This window comes from Bos taurus, chromosome 3 (assembly GCF_002263795.3).
Source record: "Bos taurus isolate L1 Dominette 01449 registration number 42190680 breed Hereford chromosome 3, ARS-UCD2.0, whole genome shotgun sequence".
Taxonomy (NCBI): Eukaryota; Metazoa; Chordata; class Mammalia; order Artiodactyla; family Bovidae; genus Bos; species Bos taurus.
The window spans coordinates 101236654-101247113 of NC_037330.1; the positions used below are offsets into that span (position 1 = coordinate 101236654).

General features: G+C 39.7%; 1 pseudogene; it reads right to left on the reverse strand.

Moving 5' to 3' along the window:
- Positions 1-10150: 10150 nt before the first annotated feature.
- On the reverse strand, positions 10151-10249 carry LOC112446083 (uncharacterized; annotated as a pseudogene).
- Positions 10250-10460: the final 211 nt, after the last annotated feature.

Consider the following 10460-nt stretch of genomic DNA (forward strand, 5'->3'; position numbering starts at 1 on the left):
CAGTCCAAGGTACTCTCAAGAACCTTCTCTAGCACCACAGTTCAAAAGCATCAATTCTTCAGTGCTCAGCTTTCTTTATAGTCCAACTCTCACTAGTGATTATTGGGTTGAGTGCTACATTGGAGTGGGGAAAAATTTGAAACTGCATTTTTCAAATTCAAACAGGAAATTTAAAAAGATACCGTACATGTAGATAATTCTTTTAAGAAGTATGACTTTAAAGAGGAGGAGAGAAGCTAGCTGGTGGCTGAAGAGAAACTCAAACAGAGGGAAGTTTTTCAATAGAGTAAACTGCCTGATAAGACTCTTTTGCACTTGGCTCCAGATCCTATCCCATCCCATGCCGAAAGGATTCTCCCACCATTATTCCATTCTCTCTTCTGTATCGTCAAACTTCCATGGCTTCCCTGCACATTAAGAATAAAACCTAAATTCCTTATGGCCTAGGAGACCCAGGGGTATTGGACCCTTGCTTATCTCTTGCCTTATCAATTTGACCTCATCTCCTACCTGTTCCCCTCCCTCATCTGCAGGCACTCTCAACCTGTTGTTCCTATCTCAGGCTTTCCTTCTCTTGACTGAAAAGGCTCTTCACCTAGGGCTTAGCTTGGCTTCCTCCTCACTTCAGGTCTCTCACTACCACACCTATCCCCCATATACCTTTTCTGAGCCTGCTTTGTAAAGTAGCAACTCTATACTAACATTGTTTTTACATGCTTATTATCTGTCTTCCCACTAAAATACAGTAAGCATGAAAGTAGGAACTGTGTTCACTACTGTATTTCCAACACCTAGAATAATCATTCTGGCATTTAATAAGTACTCAAAAAATATTTGAGTGGTACTCAAATATTTGAGCAAATTATTTTTCTGCTTACTACATTGTATTCAATGGGTTTTACCAGTAGATTGACATCTTAAAAGAGTATAGTGCACATGTCATACATCTCTCTATTCCCAGTCCCTTGGTACAAGAAAAGGCAATTGTGTTGGACGTAAAAAGGGGAAGTTGGAAAAAAAAAAAAAAGGGGGAAGTTGGAATCAAGGTACACGTGTTGGGTGATGGGATTTTGTGATAGACTAGATTATAAGGATGACAGAAGAGCAACATGAGGTTCCTCCCCTGGGAAAACACATTAATGGTGGAGTGACATCACTAGAAAACACAGGAGAGGCAGGTTTCTAGAAAGTCAATCTTAGGATAAGTTTGAATTGCCTGTGGGACATATAGGTGCTATTTGTATTGCAAGTAGTTGAAAAGATGAGTCTGAAGCTTGGAAGAGAATGGGACTGATATTTCCCACCCCCACTCACCATGGTCTCTATCCACCTAACCCAGTGTCCACCCCATCAACTCTTCTATGTCGCTCAATCATTAAAATCTAGTGCTGGGACTTCCCTGGTGGTCTCGTGGTTAAGAATCCTCCTTGCAGTCCTGGGGACTCAATCCCAGGTCCGGTAACTAAGATCCCACACGTCTTGGCGCACCACAGCTATTGCAACCTGCACTCTCTGGAGCCTGCCCAGCTGCTGCAATGAAAGATCCTGCATGACATGACGAAGACTTGACACAGTCAACTAAATAAATATGTTTTAAAACCCAGTGCTATTTCATAATACAAACAAAGTAGGAATAAAAGGAAATTTATTTAGTATGGAAAAGAGTAGTATACAAAGCCACAGCAAACATCATGCTTAATGTTAAAGGCTGAAAGAGTCACTCCTGAAATCAGGATGGCCAGGAAGCTGGCCTTCACCACTGTTATTCAGTAGTATACTGGAAGTTCTACCCAGAGTCTTGAGGAAAGAAAGAAAAGACATCCATGGGTGAATGGAAAAATTAAAACTGTCTATTCACAGAACACAGATCACATCATATTATATATAAAACTTACTATAACCCAGGTGGTACAGTGGTAAAGATCTGCCTGCCAATGAAGGAGATGTAAGAGACATGGGTTTGATTCCTGCATTGGAAAGATTCCCTGGAGTAGGAAATGGCCACCCACTCCAGTATCCTTGCCTGGAAAATTCCATGAACAGAGGAGCCCAGCATACTACAGTTCATGGGGTCGCAAAGAGTCAGACACGACTGAATGACTCAGCACACATACATACACATAACAAAAAATTATTTGAGCTAGTCAACTAACTCAACAAAGTTATAAGAGGCGGAATCCGTTCACACACTCTATCTAATATGTATATACTAGTAATAAATCGGACAAGGCAATGGCACCCCACTCCAGTACTCTTGCCTGGAAAATCCCACAGACTGAGGAGCCTGGTAGGCTGCAGTCCATGGGGTCACGAAGAGTCGGACTGAAGTGACTTAGCAGCAGCAGCAGCAGCAATAAATCATCAGAAAAAGAATTTATGAAAGCAATTTCATTTTAAATAATGTCAACATTAATATTTAGGAATATATATTTAATCAAGATACAAGACTTGCTTTTATGTATGTACAACTGTCAATTTGAAATTACTGGAAAATAAATTACTTTTCAAAATAACAAGTTGGGGTCAACAAGAGGCTGATAAAAAAAAAATAAAAAATTTTTAAAAATTTAAAGAGAAGAAATAGGGACTTCCCTGTTGGTCCAGTGGTTAAGACTCCATACTTCCACTGCAAGGGGCATGAGTTCAACCCCTGGTCAGGGAAATAAGATCCATGAGGTACAGCCAAAAATTAATTAATTAAAATTTTTTTAAAAAGAAATAAAGGAATATGGGAATTTTTTTAAGTTCCCACATTTTCCTGAAAATCCAAAAAATTTAGAAAGTCATGTGTGTTCAGGAATGAGTACATACCCAGGAGACTTGAAAACCCCCTAGTGTCAGTGAGAGATGACTGACCAAGCTCTGCACAAGCAGAAAGTAAGGTCTGTACACCATATGCAAGTGGAATTTATTTCAGGTTTGCAAGGTTGGTTTAACATCTGAAAAATCAATTAATGTAATATGCCTTATTAATAATAAAGCAGAAAAAACATATGATCACCTCAAAACACAGAAAAAGCATTTGACAAAATCCAGTATCCTTTCATGATAAAAACACCCAACAAATTAGAAACAGAAGTGAACTTCTTCACCTCTTAAAGGCACCTACAGAAAGCCCCCAGCTAACATCATAATGAATGATCAGGGACAAGACAAGGATGTCCATTCTCACTACTTTTGTTCAGAATGACATTGGGTGTTTTATTCAGGCAGGGAAATTAGAAATAAAAGGAAAAGAAAAAGAAATAAAAGGAATGTTAATTAAAAAGGAAGAAGTCAAGCTATCTATATACAGATGACCCCCTATTTATATTATCTATTTATAATAAATAAATAAATAGAATAAATCCCAAAGAATCTACTAAAAAGACTATTAGGGTTATTAAAAGAATTCAGCAAAGTTGCAAGGTACAATGTCAACAGTCAGTGGGGGCAGGGAGGAGAGGAGATAAATTAGGAGTTTGGGATTAATATATACACACTACTAAATATAAGATAAACAACAAAGATCTACTGTTTAGCACAAGGAACTATATTCAAAATTCTTTTCCTGTAATGGAAAAGAATCTGAAAAATATATGTACATATATATTGACTATGCCAAAGCCTTTGACTGTGTGGATCACACTAAACTGTGGAAAATTCTGAAAGAGATGGGAATACCAGACCACCTGACCTGCCTCTTGAGAAACCTGTGTGCAGATCTGGAAGCAACAACTGGACATGGACAACAGATGGGTTCCAAATAGGAAAAGGAGTACGTCAAGGCTGTATATTGTCACCCTGTTTATTTAACTTCTATGCAGAGTACATCATGAGAAACGCTGGGCTGGAAGAAGCACAAGCTGGAATCAAGATTGCCGGAGAAATATCAATAACCTCAGATATGCAGATGACACCACTCTTATGGCAGAAAGTGAAGAAGAACTAGAGAGCCTCTTGATGAAAGTGAAAGAGGAGAGTGAAAAAGTTGGCTTAAAGTTCAACATTCAGAAAGCTAAGATCATGACATCTGGTCCCATCACTTCATGACAAATAGATGGGGAAACAGTGGAAACAGTGTCAGACTTTATTTTTGGGCTCCAAAATCACTGCAGATGGTGACTGCAGCCATGAAATTAAAAGACGCTTACTCCTTGGAAGGAAAGTTATGACCAACCTAGATAGCATATTCAAAAGCAGAGACATTACTTTGCCAACAAAGATCAGTCTAGTAAAGGCTATGGTTTTCCAGCGGTCATGTATGGATGTGAGAGCTGGACTGTGAAGAAAGCTGAGCGCCAAAGAACTGATCCTTTTGAACTGTGGTGTTGGAGAAGACTCTTGAGAGTCCCTTGGACTGCAAGGAGATCCAACCAGTCCATTCTAAAGGAGATCAGTCCTGGGTGTTCTTTGGAAGGACTGATGCTAAAGTTGAAACTCCAATACTTTAGCCACCTCATGCGAAGGGCTAACTCATTGGAAAAGATTCTGATTCTGGGAGGGATTGCGGGCAGGAGGAGAAGGGGACGACAGAGGATGAGATGGCTGGATGGCATCACCAACTCGATGGACGTGAGTCTGAGTGAACTCCAGGAGTTGGTGATGGACAGGGAGGCCTGGCGTGCTGCAATTCATGGGGTCGCAAAGAGTCGGACACGACTGAGCGACTGAACTGAACTGAACTGAATACTTATATACAATATATATAAATATCGGGAAGATCCCCTGGAGAAGGAAATGGCAATCCACTCCAGTACTATTGCCTGGAAAATCCCATGGACAGAGTAGCCTGGTAGGCTACAGTACATGGGGTCGCAAAGAGTCGGACACAATTGAGCGACTTCACTTTCTTTTCACTTTCATATGTATATATAAAATATATATATCCGAATCACTTTGCTGTACATTTAAGACTAATACAACGTTGTAAAGTAGCTATACTTCAAATTTTTTTTAAGTTTAAAGAAAAGATCACACAAAAGATCAGTTGTTTCTATATATCAGCAATGAACAATCTGAAAAGGAACTTAGAAACAATCCCTTTTGCAATAGCATCCAAAAGAATAAAATACCTAGGAAATATATTTAACCAAGGAAGTAAAAGACTTGTACACTGAAAACTATAAAATATTGTTGAAAGAAATTAAAGACGTAGATAAATGGGAAGACATCTTGCATTCCTGGATTAATATTAAGATGGCAATACAACCCAAATTCAATGCAATTCCTGCCAAAATTCCATCAGCCTTTTTTGCAGAAATGGAAAACCTGATCCTTAGATCCACATGGAATTACAAGGGCCCTCAAAAAGCCAAAACAATATTGGAAAAGAATCAAGTTAGAGGATTTCAAAACTTATGGTGGTTCCTTTGTGGCCTAACGGTTAGGATTCCAAGCTTTCACTGCCATTGCCCAGGTTCAGTCCCTGGTCAGGGAACTAAGATCCTGCAAGCCACACAGCATGACCCAAAACAGAAAAAATATAAACTACAGTTACCAACAGTGAAGTATTGGCATAAGGACAGACATACAGATTAATGGAAGAGCTTCCCAGGTGGCTCAGTGGTAAAGAATCTGCCTACCAATGCAGGAGATGTAGGAGACCCAGGTTCAATCCCTGGGTCAGGAAGATCCCATAGAGAAGAGAATAGCAACCCCATTCCAGTGTTCTTACCTGGAAAATCCATGGACAGAGGAGCCTGGTGGGCTACAGTTCATGGAGTTGCAAAGAGTCAGTCAAAACCGAGCATGCATGCACAAAGACGAATGGAATGGCATTTAAAGTCTCATAAATAAGTGCATTCTCTTTTTTTAATTTAGTTAATATATTTTTGGCTCTACTGGGTCTTCATTGCTGCTCCAGCTTTCTCTAGATGCAGTGAGCCAGGGCCTATTCTCTATTTCCACTGTGCAGGCTTCTTACAGTGGTGGCTTCTCTTGTGGAGCACAAGCTCGAGGAAGTATAGGCTTCAGTAATTGTTTCATGAAGATTCAGTAGCTGCGACTTAGTTGCCCCGCAGCATATGAAATCTTCCCGGACCAGGAATCAAAGCCATGTTCCCTGCATTGGCAGGTGGATTCTTAACCACTGGACCACCAGGGAAGTCCTCATTTTCTTTTAAAAAAATTTATGTTTGTATTTCCTTCCAGTTTTATTGAGCTATAATTGAGGTACACCACTATATAGGTTTAAGTTGTACAGCATAATGATTTGATTTATATATATTATGAAGTGATTATCACAGTAAGTTTAGTGAACATCCATCATCTCATATAAACATAAACTAGAAAAAAAATTTTTTATTATGATGAGAACTCTTAGAATTTACTCTTAACTTTCATGTGTAACATACAGCAGTGTTAATTATATTTATCATGTTGTACATTACATCTCTAGCAGACATATATCTCATAACCGGAAGTTTTTACCTTTTGACTGCTTTCATTCAATCCTTTAGTCCCCATGCCATCAATTGATTTTCAACAAGGTTGTCAAGACAATTCAATAAGGGAAAGAACAGTCTTAAAATAAGTGATGTTAGAAAAACTAGGTATCCACATGCAAAGAATGAATTTTGAAACCCTACCCTACAGTGGCTACAAAAATTAACTCAAAATGGATCAATGGCCTAAATATAAGACCACAAAACTCTTACTAGAACACATTAGAGTAAATCTTCACAGCCTTGGATCTGGCCTAGGATTCTCAGATATAACAGCAAAAGTACAAGAAAAACAACAAAAAGTTAAGACTTCATCGAACTTGAAAACTGTTGTGCTTCAAAGGATACCATCAAGAACATGAGAAGACAACCCATGGTGTGAGGAAAAATATCTGCAACTCATAATTTGATAAAGGTCCAGTATCTAGAAGATGTTTTATAAATAGCTCTTACAAGTCAATGATAAAGACAAGCCAACTTAAAAATGGGCAAAGGGCTTGAATATAGACAAGAGAATCGAAAATTGAAGATTTGCTCACACAAAAACTTGTATGCGAATACTGATAGCACAAATGGTCTATTCATTATGCCCCAAAGTGGAAGCAACGCAAAAGTTCATCACCTGAAGGATAAACAAAAACTGCTATGGCCATTCGATTGGAATATTATTTGACCATAAAAGGAGTGAAGTGATACATGCTACAACATGATCCTTTAAAACATATGCTAAACGAAGAAGCCAGACACAAAAGACCACATTTGATATTATGATATTGTTTATACCAAATGTCCAGAATAGACAAATCCATAGTTTAAGAAAAATAGATTAGTGGTTGCCTAGGGCTCCAGGGAGAGGTGAGTGGTGGTGTATATGTGGCTGCTCATGGGTAATGGATTTTTTTTTAAATTGAGGTTGATGTACAACAGGATTTCCTTTGGAGAGTCATAAAAATATTCTGGAATTAGGGGTGATGATTGCCTAATTAGTGATAAATGAGTACACTAAAAAAGCCCGCTAAATTGTACACTTGAAAAGAGTGAATTTTATACTATGTGAATTACATTTCAATAAAGCAGCTATTTTTTTTTTAAGCCCTAAAAAATAAATAAATATTAAAAAGCCCTGGCATATTTAAGAAATAAAGACCAGCGTTCGCCGCCGCGCCTCCGTCGCTCTCCAACTCTAGGGCCGCCTCTAGCTCGCCGAGCTCCAGCCGAAGGAGAAGCAGCGTAAGGGTCTCTGGACCACCGCTTGTTCAAAGCCGACTGTCCTCAATCGACGCGTGGTAAAGCACGGAGGAAGCGGCTGGCTACAAAAGCCGCTCGCAAGAGTGCGCCCTCTACTGGAGCAGTGAAGAAACATCATCTTTACATGCCTGGTATGGTGGCACTCTTGGTTTCTCTATAATCCAGCGAATACTGGCAATTTGATCTCCAGTTCCTCTTCCTTTTCTAAAACCAGCTTGGACATCTGGAAGTTCTTGGTTCGCATAATGCTGAAACCCAGCATGCAAGATTTTAAGCATGACCTTACTAGCATGGGAGATGAGTGCAATTGTCTGATGGTTAGCACATTCTTTGGTATACCCTTCTTGGGGATTGGGATAAAGATTGAATTTCAGAAAAACATCTCTGTTTCATCAACTACGCTAAAGCCTTTGTGTGGATCATGACAAACTGTGCAAAGCTCTTAGAGAGATGGGAATATCAGACCATCTTACCTGTCTCCTGAGAAACCTGTATGTGTGTCCAGAAGCAACAGTTAGAACCCTGTATGGACCAACTGATTGGTTTAAGATCGAAAAAGGAGTACACGTACTCATCTATATGCTGAACACATCATGAGAAACGCTGGGCTGGATAAATTACAAGCTGGAATCAAGATAGGTGGGAGAAACATCAATAATTTCAGATATGCAGATGATACCACTCTAATGGCTGAAAGTGAAGAGGAACTAAGAGCCTCTTGATGAGGGTGAGCAGGGGAGTGAAAGAGCCAGCTTAAGACTAAATATGAAAAAAGCTAAGGTCATGGCATCCGGCCCCAGTTACTGCATGGCAAATAGAAGGAGAAAAGGTGGAAGTAGTGATGAATTTCCTCTTCTTGGGCTCCAAAATCACTGCAGATGGTGACTGCAGCCATGAACTTAGAAGATGATAGCTTCTTGGCAGGAAAGCGATAGAAAACCTAGACAGTGTGTTGAAAAGCAGAGACATTGCCAACAAAGGTCCATATAGTCAAGGCTATAGTCTTCCCAGTGATCACATACAGTTGTAAGAGCTGGACGGTAAAGAAGTCAGAATCCCAAAGAATTGATGCCTTTAAACTGTGGTGCTGGAGAAGACTCCTAAAAGTTCCTTGAACAGCAAGATCAAATAAATCAACTTTAAGGGAGATCAGCCCTGAATATTTACTGGAAGGACTGATGCTACAGCTGAAGCTGCAGTATTTTGGTCATCTGATGCAAACAGATGACTCATTGGAAAAGTCCCTGGTGCTGGGAAAGATTGAGGGCAGCAGAAGAGGGCTTCAGTATAGGATGGCTGGACGGCATCACTGAAGCAATGAGCATGAACTTGGGCAAACTCTGGTAGATGAGGGACAAGGAGGCCTGGCACGCTGCAGTCCGTGGGGTCATAAAGAGTCGGACAAGACTGAGTGACTGAATTGAACTGAAATGGTGTTTGTAGCATTTTTATCACACAGTAGATTCCATCCATTCACTATACTTTTCTGAGTTGTCCTACATGGAAAGACATGTTTTTAATGTTGTCTGTCTCCTGTGCTGTTCCTGTAAGTTTGCTATTAAAATACATTAAACTATAAAAAAAGGAAAAAAGAAAGACCAATGTGGTTGGAGAATCATGAGAAGTTAGAGAAAAGTTCATTTATTCATTTGATATATACACACTGTGTGCTTGCTCAAGATATTGTAGATACAATATGAAAACAAAAATCTTGGTTCTTCTGTGCTTAAATAGCTAGCACTTATTAAATGTGAGACATTGTACTTACTGCTGGGTGTGTGAACTCAACTTTCTTCTTCTTAATAGTGCTGCATGACTTGTGGCATTAGTTTCTCAACCAGGGATCAAACCCAGGCCCCTGCAGTGAGTGCTGAGTCCTAACGACTGGATAGGCAGAGAATTCCCAAACACTATACCAGCATTATTCTTATTCTACAGAGAGCACGAGGTAAATAACCCACTTAAGTTTCTAGTCACAGATCTTGGATCATACCCTACACTATGGCTTCAGAAGCTGGGCTGTTAGTCTCCAAGTCATTCTGCTCAAATTATGTTCCCACTGGACCAACAGAAAGGAGCTGACCAGGTACCAGGTGGGGTCTAATGCCATGGGAGGGCATTCGGAATTTATTAAAAGCTTCCTCTGGCTGCTTGGGGAGAATGGGTCTCTGTGAGTCAAGATTTCAAGATAGGGGGCCAGTTAGGGAAGGTGGTCAGGTCTGGGATGGCAGCATTCATTGGATCTTTGCAATTCTGAGGTGGGTATAGGTGGCCTCATTTTACAGATGTGGCAAGCTGGAAGCTTTTAAGGCCTCAAGAGTTAGTGCCATTTCTGTCAAACTTTTTTTTTCAATCACATGTAACTTTTGAGCACTTAAAATGTGACTAGTATGTCTGAGAAATTAAATTTCTCATTTCATTAATTTTAATCATGGTAAATGGTTAGTAGTGGTGGTTCATTATTGAACACCACAGGTAAAAATATGGAATACTTCATGAATTTGCCTATTATCTTTGCACGAGGGCCATGCTAATCTTCCTGTAGTTCAATTTTAGTACATGCGTTGCCGAAATGCGTGCTCTGTCAAACTGATTTAGCGGAATTTTTAAAAATGTCATTACAGAATGTTTAAAATTTTATTCATTTAATTTTTGGCTGTGCTAGGACTTCGTTGCTACTTGTGGGCCTTCTCTTGCTGTGGTGTGTGGGGATGGGCTACTCTAGTTGTGGTGTGTGGGCTTCTCATTGCAGATTTCTCTTGCTGCAGAACACAAGCCCTAGGGCTT